This window comes from Tachypleus tridentatus, chromosome 13 (genome assembly GCF_004210375.1).
Source record: "Tachypleus tridentatus isolate NWPU-2018 chromosome 13, ASM421037v1, whole genome shotgun sequence".
NCBI lineage: Eukaryota > Metazoa > Arthropoda > Merostomata > Xiphosura > Limulidae > Tachypleus > Tachypleus tridentatus.
The window spans coordinates 227,115,048-227,129,463 of NC_134837.1; the positions used below are offsets into that span (position 1 = coordinate 227,115,048).

The 14,416-nt window shown below is 32.3% G+C and overlaps 1 protein-coding gene across 1 annotated transcript in view; it reads left to right on the forward strand.

Moving 5' to 3' along the window:
• Positions 1-7,168: 7,168 nt before the first annotated feature.
• Positions 7,169-14,416, forward strand: part of LOC143239649 (uncharacterized) — a 41,872-nt gene continuing 34,624 nt past the window's right edge. The window contains exons 1-2 of the mRNA XM_076480973.1: positions 7,169-7,284; positions 10,410-10,493. The gene's annotated coding sequence lies outside the window, so the exon portion shown is untranslated. The remainder of the gene's footprint in view (positions 7,285-10,409; positions 10,494-14,416) is intronic.

Below are 14,416 nucleotides of genomic sequence, written 5' to 3' on the forward strand. Positions count from 1 at the left end.
CCCTAAAGTATAATGAACTTCTACTACATATACCCTAAAGTATAACAGGCTTCTGCTACATATACCCTAAAGTATAATGAACTTCTACTACATATACCCTAAAGTATAACAAACTTCTACTACATATACCCTAAAGTATAACAAACTTCTACTACATATACCCTAAAGTATAACAAACTTCTACTACATATACCCTAAAGTATAACAAACTTCTACTACATATACCCTAAAGTATAACAAACTTCTACTACATATACCCTAAAGTATAACGAACTTCTACTACATATACCTTAAAATATAACGAACTTCTACTACATATACCCTAAAGTATAACAAACTTCTACTACATATACCCTAAAGTATAACGAACTTCTACTACATATATCCTAAAGTATAACAAACTTCTACTACATATTCAAAATTTACAAAACTTTATGATTTTCTCATAGTACTCTCAGTGAAAAATAAATAAAATGCTTTAAATGTCGCTTTCAAAAAGACACACTAATAATCATATATCATAATAATCATATTAGTGGGAAGAAACTAAAAGTTACTAGACTTCTGGCCAAAGAAATTTCTTTTAAAAATGTAAAATCTAAAAATTAGGTGAAAAAATCTATAACGTTTTGAGCTTCAAGACCACCGTTAGTAATATTTTCGACATCAGCCAAGGTAAATCTAATTTGTAAAGTATAAAAATCATAAAATGTTTTGTTACGAAATGTAATTTATATTACTACAATCAGTATATTACATACAATACACCGATATGAAATTTCTCCACAGATTCTAAATATATCGTTTTTAATTTAAGTTCAAAAACGTGGTTTTACTTTTATAATGAAGTCGAACTAATTTGACTTATAATTAATTTACCATATTGATAGACAATGTGAAAATACTTAATGTAAATAAACAGTGATTTCACAAGATAACGTGCAATACACTGTACACAAGTATGAACTACGTGTAAATTTTAAATATGTTGTAAGTGTTCCTTAAGTTTAGGGCATAACTGAATTTGTGTTCATATTTTTAAGTGAATCTCAACGTTCTACAGAAGAACATAATATTTTATAAAGTTATTTTATGTGACGTTAGATCACATACCATCGACTATCATAATATAAATAAGAAGTGATGGGTTCTTAACTTGCTAATTTAATTTGTCTTATATAATAGGGAAATCGTTTTGAAAGCATTACATTTATGACAGTCTATAAAAAGATAAAAATGTGCTCTGTTTCAGATTGTACTTTTTAACTCTCTTTTCGAGCAAAAATTATAAAACAAAATAGCCCATGTACACCGTCAGACAGTGTCAACTTAATACACAAAGAAATACAGTAATCAGATTTTAAATTTTAACAAAACATGAAATGATAAGAGATACAGATTTACTTAACTTAGTTTATATAGTAAAAGTGTATGTTTCATGATTTGATTTATTTATTAAAAATTCATAGTTTTTGTAAGTTTATAATATAGGTTGTGATAAGATATACTATATGAAAATTAGTGTTGAATTATTATTATGTTTGTTAAAGAAGATCTATGAATAAAAGGGATTTTGACAATTTTTACATATAATACCTATTATTGTTTTTTTAGAAATCTTGAAGTTATTAACAAAATTTACCTTATGAGTTTGAAGCTGCATGTTTTGAACATTGTAAAATGATTACATCACTTATAACATGTTTCTTCAATACGGTTTTCAGCAACTAACTTGTCAGATATTAGTAGAATACCGCAAAGAATACAAACCAATATATAAAATATATTTCTTTGTTAAATTTATTGAAAATATTTTCTAATCAAATGCTGGCAAACATGCGTAAAATACACAAGTTGATAATATAACACATTATTCATAAGTATTTTCACGATTTTTTGTAAGCTTTTTGATGTTTCCTAGTATAAGACTAAACATTTTAGAGAAGTTTAAAAAAGGAGAAACATAAATTGATATGGATATATCTCTACATGTTCTGTTGAAGCGTTCAGCATGTTTCATCACAAATAAACCGTTTTGTTATGCTTATAAACCTTTATTTACCTAGTTACTATTATTACGCATGTCTTAATATGCTTTGAACACCATTTCAACAACATTTCAACATTTCCACTGCAGATTAGGAATATTGATTAATGGTAAAGCTCATTAGGTTTGCTGGGTTTAAACACAGAGTGCTGTTGGAAAGATTTATATGTAAATCTTTATTGATACAGAAAGTCACATGGCGTAGTATTTCCTAGCAGAAAAGCATTACCGTTACTGTCGTAATGTGTGTGCTTTCATATATTAAAGCCACATCAGGCTATCTGCTGAGTCCGCCAAGGGGAACCTAGCCCCTGATTTTAGCGTTGTAAATCCGTAGATTTAACGCTGTACCAGCGGAGTAGTGTCATAATGAGATTAATAGTTTACAATGTGTCATTTGTAGCTCAAAAAATATTGCGACAAAACGATTGTTCAAAAGCATTTCAATTATTAATTTATATTGTACAGAAGTCAAACAAGAGCTAATTCACAACACTCACGATCGGGAGGCAACCAACCAATAGCACAACTTTTATTTTATACTTTATTATAATAAGTTTTCTTGTATTATTGTTATTTATATTTTAAATTTTATTTTTATCACCAGCCACAAAGCATAAATAAAATTATTTAATGCTATTACTTTAACTAGTATTATGTGGTTTAAGACCTTAATACTGGCCTAAGCATATGCTCTTCTCCTTCTAATAATCATTTCAAGGTTCTTGTGGTAAAAATACCAAATCCAACATGATTTAAATAAGATATGCCTTTTCAACATATTTTAACACTTGCTTCATCTTCATAATTCCGATTTATTTCTGGAATCTTCCAGTTGAATAGTGTGACCTTTGTTTTATCATTTCCTGTTCCGTCAATCAATATTTCATTAACAACATTATTCAGAAACATTTCACTTCAAAGCTGAACTTTACCTATTAATTAATCCACTTTTTTTATTGAATGACACGTAATGCGGTCTGAAAAATAGCTAGTTTACAACAAGCCTTCACGTTTTACAAAAGTTTCATTCTTGTTCTTTGGATAAACTTTCCAATTAAGGCATTTTTGTTCAGGAGAATGATCATGTCACAATCTTTAATATTTCTGGCCAACCAACTTAGCACTTACGTTGCACCTCACAGACGCCTATAAATGAACTGATATTCACCTCTCTACCCTGTTTCTTTCCAAACAGTCACATCTTTCGTGACTGAGCCATCTATTACTATGATGTACATAAATTTCGAGATTAATGAGATTTATCTGCTGCACGTTTTGGAATGAATCATATTTGATAATCATTATGTGCAGACGCTTTTATTCTTTGTTTTTATTCTTTTTATGCTTTGTTTTAACACAGAGAAATGACAAACTTCCTATGTGGGAATGTTATATATATATATACCAGTGTAAATAAAAAATTTAAATAAGGCAACCAACATTTAATAAACTCTATCTTAATGGATGAGCATTTTGTTATTAACAGTTCCATGGCAGAGACCTTTTTTTGGTTTCTAGAAGATCCAACAACATTCACATTGATGTGTGAATATACTTACAGCAGATATCTTTCAAATACGTAAAGTGTCATTTTGTAGTCGTCTGCTTTATTAACCACATCATGTGTAGTTATTTTGAAGATGGCTATTGCTGATGATAACACATTTCTAGTATTTACTTGCCATATTTCTAGCCAATATTTATCTTGGGATCATTGGTATCCATTCGATTGTAAAAATCTTCAAGATCAAACAGCCCAATATCAAAGTTCTGTAGATTTGGATGTTGCGTATGTGTGACTACCTGAACATTTGAAGTTGTGAATCTTCTTTGGTCATGCTTGTCATATATTCACAGGCAAACAGTGTCTGTTCTTCAGGTCTCATGCATTTCTTTTAGCTGCAACATTTTCCATGAACTTTACCTATACATTAAACATCTGCCAGTTTTTATAGGAGGATATGGTCTTTTGGGTGAACTTCGATTTTCTTAAGTCTTAACTGTTTTGAAAGTGCTGTGAACATGTGTATTATTTATTCGACTAAATCCAGTTACTAATGCCTTACGTTAGAGATCTATTGGAAGAAATCAAACGATAGTTAGATATTTATGCTCTACTTTAGAGATCTATTGGACGAAATCAAACGATAGTTACATATTTATGCCTTACGTTAGAGATCTATTGGAAGAAATCAAACGATAGTGACATATTTCCGTTGAAGCGTTTTTTTTACCTTCTTAGTTTAAGAAACAACAGGCGTGACATGTTGTAGAAATATCAGTGTGATAGTACACCACAATAAGACTGATAATAAGTAATGTATTAATAAGAATGTTAACGACATTTACTGTACCTTGTTTGTTGTATATCCTGCTGCCAAGAGGTCGTTCGCTCATCCCTGAAGACTATCAGCTTCGAGGTTACAATATACAAAGTCTTTGTAGAAAAGCTGTTTATATTTTCCATTGATGAGATAATATGAGTAGTAGTCTAGAAAATCTAGCTCGTAATCCTTGAAATGTTAAAATTCATATCGTATTAAACCATATTGCTCTTTACTAATCCAATATGTTTCTAATGAGAAGTGTGTTTCACAGTATTTTCAACCATATATTTTTAGTGTGTTATTGTATCAACACCTTTATCTTATTGTCAAAATGCATTAAACCGTGTCAGTTATGACATATACGTCAATATAGTGATCCCTGAAGAAAACACTAGATTTTATCAATATGTATGACAGGTTTTAAACTTAGTGTTGCGTTCCAGCACAAAGTTTCATGTTGCTTACCTGACTTTTACCAGCTTAAACAGTTTTAATTACGAGCCTATACTAATCTCACTTATCAATCTTATTACAAAATACTGCCACAAACGTAGTACCGCTAAATACTGAGATCTACCAGTTAGTGGGTTTTACCTCACTGTACTTTCTAGACTTCAAAGTGCATTTAACCTAAACATATCGATACTTCTACAAAATAATTAATTTATGTGTATTGGTTTAATACCTGGTAGATATCCATCAATATCTGACGTAGTGTTTCAATACATATTAAAATATGTATGTAATTCGCATCAGTTTCTGGACTTTATAGATTCTCGCTTGAATTTCTTGGAAAACATTTGTGGATCCTGTAAAGAAGTAGTGTGTCATATGTATCAATTTGTTTCCTTTATTAGTTTATCTGAGTAAGTGGTTGAAATAAATATTGTCGGAAACATATATAAGGAAGTGTCCTATGCAGGTCTCTCAGTTCTGTTCTCAGGAATCATGGTGTATTTATGGTGAAAACTACTTGATCTGTTTCTTGATATATCAAATGACTAGAAGAAAGCTAACTAATTAACGGTGGGTTGTGATGACCATTTGCCTTCACTGTAGGCTTACACTGCTAAATTATGGACGGCTACTGCAGATAGCCCTGGTGTAGCTTTGGGCGAAATTAATAACAAATTAAACGAAACTCATGAATTACTCACAACTTATGCGTAACATGTTTTGTTACGTCATAGAGATTTAAACCCGAATGGCCAAATTCGAAATCCAGAGTTCTACTACAGGGCCATTCTGCGGTCTGAAAGCCCAACAATTTATTGCTCATTTGCTTCGGGCATAAACGCAAAGTTACAAAAGGGTTATCTATGCCAATCATCCTAAACTTTGAACTGAAAGACTAGAGGGAAGGCAGTTAATCAACAATACAAGCAACAAAAGCTAGGGTTGCTCTAATTAAAAAATATGTGGCCGTCACTCTTATATGACACCTGTGGCCCCAGAGTATGGATATTGATTTTGCGAACAATGTATTCTGTAATAAACAATCTGTAACGTTAATTGGGGGATGGAGGTCTCACTCAGCACGAACGCTTATGAAGAACTGACTGCTCCGTGGTTATAAATGTGTAATCTTTATTGAAATTCGATAGTATTGGTCTGTAAAATAAACCAATAAATCCAGAGAATATAATTCGTTGGCGCTTTGTTTCATTTAAATCATTTGTGGATCCCCCATATTTCACTGAAAAGAAGTAGTCGAGAGTTCCAATGAACCGTAATGGAAAGGTTTACAGAACTGAGGAAAAAAACAAAAGGTATACATTTTACATACACATCCCTTATTACGACCTTTATTGCTTTAAAGGTACCATAAAGTACAGACTGAAACGTTTTGTAGCAGGGTTTATATATACGTTTAAACAAAAAACCGGAAATATGAGGAGTTTATGCAATAGATATCTTCTTTTAAAGGGTGTTTAGAATTATAGTGCGTCGTTTAACTTCATAGTTAAATGTGTCTTCTGTGCCAATTTGTATGCTTAATACACTTTTGCCAGTATTTGACCAAAAAAAAAGTGCCGAAAGCACTGAAGATGAAATTGGTGGTATTAATCTGTTTGTGTACTTTATGGACGTCCTCTAATATTTAAAGGGACTCTGTCGAGCTTGCTAATGAAGATATATATAAAATTTGACAATTTTGTACACTTTAGAGTTTTCTATTATTTGGGTGTGTTTCCTTGTGTGGTTTGAAACAAAGCAACATTATCCACCAGGGGGAATCAAACTCGATATTCCAGCAGGTAAGTCCGTAAACTTACCACTGTCCCACTGGTGGACTACACTATTTGAAGATTGATATGAATATTATGGAAGAAATATGTCATGTATATCAACATATGTATTTTATAGATATATCCCACCATTTTACAAACTTTGTCAATAATTTTAATGAAGTAACGTTTATCAGTTTTACACTTTATTGAATATTTCGTTTATATGACTATATGTACTTTATACACACACCAGTATTTTACAAGCTTTATAAATAACTTTAATCAAGTAATGTGTATCGGTACAAATATTTTATGAACGCCCATCCTTCATTATTTGACAGATGAGTCACAAGAACTGAAAGAAGAAGTTTCTTTTATCAATTCGTACCATTTACACTTTCATGTTCACTTACAAAATGACAGTATTTAATTCCTAGCGTATTTTAAACAAATGTAACTGTATTTTGCTGTAGATGCATGTTAAAAGCTAAATTTTAAGCTTATGTTTACTAAATAATATTTCATTCTACAGAGGTGTTTTCTCAAACTGACCTCGTTAGCCCTCCTTGCTTGCCAGGATTTTTTCTTTGCAACAACTCTGAAAATTGTGTGAGAAGAAGTGGCAACTGTGATGGTCACTTGGACTGCAGAGATGGTTCTGACGAGTGGAAATGTCGTAAGTGTTTATCTATATGCTTTCTGTCAACCTTATGATGCAACTTCATAGATTCGTAGATTTAGTGTTATTATCTAAAATCCTTATCAGTTGAAATCAGTGTTATGTAGGAACACTTCATACAAATACCTTATCAAGTGAAAATAAGAATATTATTTCTTTACTTTATATCAGATATTATTACAATAAAATTAGAGCAGTAAGTAATCAATAATGTAAGGCACTGATTGTATAAAGTTAATGGACGGTTAATTCTGAGATATTGTTACCTTATTATTATGGTATATCTTTAGACCTAAACCGCGTTCAATGACTTTATCGGTTGATTCAACATTTAATTAATAACTATTCCAAATATACTTTGAACGGAATAATTACACTACTTCCATTTGTATCTTTGATAACATTCAGGTGGCCTAAATTTAATAGTTTATTTAACAGGTTCTTGCCAGAGACCCCACTTTGAAAATCCTATTTATGATATTCAATTTACCTACACTTTTCTGTATTTCTGTGTACTTATATTAATATAAATGTATTTGAGCTCTTCCAAGTTATTTCGTGATGTATAAATTATCCAAATTAAAAACAAATTTCTATCAACAACCGACACGACACAGCTTGAAATGTGTGGAAACGATTTTTTTTGCAATGTTATAAAGCTTTTCTAAGTTGAGTTATAATAATTTACAAAATTTATTAGTATCATATTTTGATTAATGCTATCTAATGTGTTATTTCAATAACAATTTATTGTTATGTTGTTCGTTCATACTCGAAATTTTGTGGTGAATGTCAATCACATGAAGATATTGTGCATTCATGCGGCATAATGTTTCCTTTCTGCAACATTTTTTGAAACATTAGTACAGATTAGTATTGTTAAAGAGCTTTTGTCAGAAATAAAGCCTATCTTCTACAACAAGTTCTAATTTTAAACAATCCCAAAAAAAGGGAAGCCTCAACAGCCGCAAATGTAATGAGACTTCAAATCGGTTAAGCGATAGAACTTTGAGTATGTATTTGAAAAAAATGAAGAGAAAATATTCAATAGCTGTAACATTTGAAATAATTTATGACACGAAATGAGTAGACTAATCTATGAAACATTTTTTCCTATTTATTGTATATATTTTTGTATTTCCAAGCGTGGGGCGCGCGTATACCCGATTTGATTTTATTATTCATCAGGATGTCTACCAGCGTACCCTCATATCCAAATTACTTTAACCACAATTAAAATAGATTTAGCTATCACACCTTCGGTGTAGTCAAATAGATGAATCAAAATGATTTGACCTTCTCAGTTCAAGACTGTAATTAGATCTCAAAGCGATTAAGAAATGACGAAGCTATAAGCTAAGCATTTGAACTCAAAACACAATCGTAATTTAATGAAATCAGATACCTTAACGGTATGTCTGTATGATGTTCAACATGTGTGTGAAATTAGGAGTTTGGATACTACATATAAGTATATATACATATATAGATGATATTTTTGTGATACAGCTACATATCTACATATTTGCTCATTTGCTTATTTAGCTTTCATATTTATATCTAATTATATATATACACTGCTGGCCAAAATATTAAAGCCAATGAACTTAATGAAAAAATATGTATTTTGCGTTGTTAGACTCAACCGCTTATTTGAGTAGAACTTCGAAAGATGAAAATAAGAAAAGGGAAAATAAAAATAAAAAACCTTTTAGCATTTAATAGGGAAAATGTGAACACTATGAAATTAGTCTAAATACTAGCTGGTCAAAAGTTTAACACCATACCAAAAAGAAGTCCTAAACAGGGTAGGAGATGCCCAACAAGAGATCTAATTAGTGAGTTACATGGCATCATTGCGAATAACTGCAAACATTCTAAGTGGCGAAGATAGCTTCACGAAAACCATGTACTGTTTGGAATTGACGACCATTTCTATAGACTTCCCTTGCAATCCACCCCCCAAACATTTTCAATGGGGTTCAGTTTGGGCAAACACTCTGAATGGTCTAAAAAAATCACGTTATTTGCCATGAAAAAGTCCTTTGTCCTGCGGGCAATGTGGATTGCAGCGTTGTTTTGCTGAAAGACCCAATCATTTCCACACAAGCCTTCAGTCAATAAGGATGCTCTCTTCAACATGCCAATGTAGCCAGCTACTGTTTGACGCCTCTGTATACCCTGAGGCTCCATTGTTCCATGGAAGAAGAAAGCACCACAAATCATGATGGAACCTCCTCCACTGTGTCGTATAGAAAATATCTCCAGTGGGTTATCCTTGTCGTGCCAGTAACGTTGGAAGCCATCTGAACAATCCAGGTTAAATTATTTCTCATCAGAGAACAAAACCTTATTCTACTTTCTACGTCTCATTTTTGTGCTTCTCAGAAAAGTTTAACCGAGCTGTTTCGTGGTGTAGTAGGAGGCGTAGCCTCTGAACACGTTTATGGTTTTTAAAGCTTTTCTCTCGTAGATGCCGTCGTATTGTTCTTGAGCTGCATTATGCGTACGTAAGAGCTTTAATCTTATTCGACGATCGCCTGGTGTCTTGCCGAACAATCCGTCGAATCCTCCTGCTCAACACCGGCGAAATTTTCTTGGGCCGACCACTTGAAATTTGCAACAGCAGTTTTACTACGCTCAATCTCACCAGCGATGGCATGTTGAAAGAGACCTTGCTTTTGCAGCTCGACAATTCTGCCACATTCAAACTATGTCAACTTTTTAGCCTTTGCCATGTTTTTACCCAATGTAATACAGGAGATGTCAGTGGTAGATGTTGACAAAGCTAATACTTGAACACAAATGATTAAATTTCTTTACGTGTTTACCGATTAACGCTTCGTTTCAGTGTGGTCTTAAACGTTTGAACAGCTAGTATTTAGGCTTATTTCATAGTGTTCACATTTTCCCTATTAAATGCTAAAAAAGCTATTTATTTTTATTTTCCCTTTTCTTATTTTCATCTTTCGAATCTCTTCTCAAATAAGTGGTTGAGTCTAACAACACAAAATGCATATATTTTCATTATGTTCATTGACCTTAAGATTTTGGCCAGCAGTGTACTTACACTTTGAATATTGCTTTGTGAAAACTATAATAGCGTAACACTTCTATTTCAGGAGACACTTCCCAGACTTTGTTTTGGAATAACCTGTTTTCCAAGCGTGTCGATGCTGACAGATTAGAAAATGCCAAAGCGTGTGGTAAGCCCACAATGGATTTCCATTTTAAACTAAAGTAAACCGGATAAAAGAAAACATGTTTATGTTTCGATCTAGCTCGACGTTTCACTGTTCTATTCACTTCATGCCGATTTTATGTTATTTCGTTTTGAAAATGATTTTCTTGGTAACATACTGATACATGAATATAAAGCCTAAACGGTATCCACTTCCATCTTGGTCTAATAATTAAGAAAACAAAATTAAACATATTCATTGAATTACTAAATGCCGAGGATGTTTTCTGTATACCCAGTAGCTTTCGTTGAACTGTGCGTGTGCTCTGATAATACAAGAAACCTGCTCAGCGGAACACCGAACTACTTGTTTAATCACAACCAAATTTATAGAGGTATTAACTGTCAAAGCTAACGAAGTAACGATGTTTTTATTAGCCCTCTAAAACAAACTGCTGTAGTTCACCATGATTTAGTTGTTATTACTTTTCCATTGGTATTAAACGCCTGCCTAATCTGGTGAAGTAAGAAAACATGTTTTTGATAGGTATAACAAAAGAGATTAAAATTATTCCACTTAAACCTAAATATAACATAAGAACTACAAATAAAAATGTTACTTAATTCTCTTTCTGAATTCAATAAAAATAAATCAAGAACATTAAAGCGTGAACGTAATTTTTGATATTGTAAGAATTCAATCTCGCATCACAAGATTCGAAATTAGCATTTTACCTTAGTTCATCCCATACCCCCAACCCCAATTGTTACAGCTTTTTTATTAAACCTGATTTTAACACCAGAGCTCAGTATTTCTCAGCAGGTAGTTCCAGTACCACGGACCGTAATAACTGTCTGGTTAATCTCACTATTTGCTGGTAAAAAAGAGTCGCCCAAGAGTTGGCGGTGGGTGGTGATGACTAGCTGTCTTTCCTCTAGTCTTATGAATACATAAAAAACTCAATTTTTTACCACAATGTTCTTCATTTCATCGATTTCGTAGAGTTACAGGTAACTTTTTATTAAAAAATTACGGATGACTAGCGCAGATAGCTATCATTTAGCTTTGCGCAAAAATTTAAAACAAACAAACAAACCTGTAATAAAAACCTCCATATAAAGGACTGTATATTTTTATTTCACCAGTTTAGCTGTATTCTGCGGCCCGGCATGGCCAACCGTGTTAAGGCGTTCGACTCGTAATCCGAGGGTCGAAAGTTCGAATCCCGGTCGCACCAAACATGCTCGCCCTTTCAGCCATGGGGGCGTTATAAAGTGACGGTCAATCCCACTATTCGTTGGTAAAAGAGTAGCCCAAGAGTTGGCGGTGGATGGTGATGACTAACTGCCTTCCCTCTAGTCTTACACTGCTAAATTAGAAACAGCTAGCGCAGATAACCCTCGAGTAGCTTTGCACGAAATTTAAAACAAACAAACAAACCTGTATTCTGCCTTTAAAAATACATTTTTTAAAGCTTGGTTAAGCTAAAGCATTTGTTGCTATTATTAGTTTCAGTGATTAGGTGAACTTGAAACTAGTGGATTTGTTTGATAGTTACCTTCGTGTTGCATTAATTATAATTCATGTTTATTATAAAAAAGTAAATAAGAGAGTGTAGCCTTATATAAGTGTGCCAGTAATTTTTGGCATTTTTCAGTTCTTTAACAGAGCACGAAGACGTAGCAAACTTCAGAACAAAATGGAAGTCTTGTTTGTTTTGAATTTCGTTTAGTAGTTATTAATGAATACATAAGAAAACTCAAACATTTTGTTTTTACCAAAATGTTTTTCATTTCACCGATTTCGTAAAGTTACAGGTTATTCTTTATCAAAATTTAAAAAGTAACTAAACATTTGATTGTGGAGTAATGACAATTTAAGGTTATTTAGTAGTTTAAAAAATTTAAAAAATATTAAATATACAAGTTTTATTTTCATTTAAATATTTTGTTTTTAATCTTTCAAAAACTCGCGTTATAAAATAAAGTATCTTATTACTAACAATTGAAAATTAAAACCTAATTAAAACAATAATATGAATAAAACAATTGAAAAACACGTTTATATTAGCGATAAAATTATTATAACGCAACACATAAATTTCATAGAATACAAATATTATTGGTCCGGCATAGTAATGTGGTTAGGGCACCCGACTCGTAATCTGAGAAGCATGGCTTCGAATTCCCATCGTACCAAACATGCTCACACTTTCACCCATGAGGGTATTATAAGAGTTGGCGGTGGGTGGTGATGACAAGTTGCTTTCTCTCTAGTCTTACACTGCTAAATTAGGGATGGCTAACGCAAATAGTCCTCGTTTAGATTTACGCAAAATTCAAAAACTAACAAACATTCCTGCTGAAAAGTCATTTATTTAAGTTGTCCAGGATAACTTCAATTCTTCTTTGGAGTATGCACAGTTTTTAAGGTACATGCAAAATACGATCCAATTCAATCCATTCGTAATGTGGGAAAAATTTCGATATAACTTAATATAACAAGGTTTAAAATATTTTGAGATCCGTTTGGATTACTGTAAGTCATATGACTAATGCTATAGTTATTGTCATATAACAGTTGTTGAATAAAATGGTCATTTGTTCCTGATCTTACAACTAAAATCGACCCAAACCATCTGGACTGTTATTAAATATCCGGCCTCCTAACGACTTTCAAATAATGTAAAGCAATAAATAGTCATTTAGATATTTTCACTGATTAATGTTGTTTTTTCCTTTTCATTACAAATCTAAAATGGAAAAAATTGAAAAAGATTTATTAAATCCTTATAAATATTTATAAATATAGAAACAAAATTATTTATTTACTGGGAGGGTTTGTTTGTTTGTTTATTTAGAATTAAGCACAAAACTACACAATGGGCTATCTGTGCTTTGCCCACCACGGGTATCGAAACCCGGTTTTTAGTGTGTAAGTCCGCAGACATACCACTGTGCCACTGGGGGGAACAAGTTTGTTTTGTTTTTGAATTTCGCACAAAGCTACTCGAGGGCTATCTGTGCTAGCCGTCCCTAATTTAGCAGTGTAAGACTAGAGGAAAGGCAGCTAGTCATCACCACACACCGCCAACTCTTAGGCTACTCTTTTACCAACGAATAGTGGGATTGACCGTCACATTATGACGCTCCCACGGCTGAAAGGGCGAGCATGTTTCCGCGACGGGGAGGGAGGGAACAAATTCTCAGGTTTATAAAATGATATGCTCGAGTACCATAATTTTTATATGATAAACTGTCTGACAATGTTTATGAGCTATTTTGTTTTAGGAAGTTATGGCATACAAGGGTGGTAAAAATTCCCTGAAATAATGTATATTTGTAAATTCTTATAGACTTTTCCATTCCATCACACATAGTTGGTTGCTTGAATTAGTATAATGTTTTGTATGGTAAATGGAAGCAGTCCCACATGTACCACGGTTACTTAATTATAGGATTTCTATCTAAAAAGGGAGATATAAAGGTACTCTAAAATAGGGTATATTTACACTTTGTTTATATACTTTTGCCTTAAATTTCAGAAACATAGATATTTAATCTGTAAAATGTGTCAGTTACTACCTTGTAAAATATAGGATATCCAGTTAAGATCTAATGAAGGCATTACGGGGTTAGTAGCAGACGAAAGACAAAAAGAGGACATTATCTAATATTTTTATTTGTACAGTTTTTCTCTCTAACGAATGCCCTCAGTTAGTTTCTATATGTGTTTGTGTGTGTAAGACAAAAACAAAACGGATAGAATATTTTTGGGTTTTTGAAGTTTATTTAGTGAACAAGAGTAAATTTTATTTGAAGTCAAAGAAACTGGAAAATATTTACGTTACCAAAATTTTATTAAATTAAAATACTGAAAAAAATATTTGTCAAAATATCTTTGGTTACTAGACGTCAAGCCGCCCTATTGTAGGGAACTAAAATTAA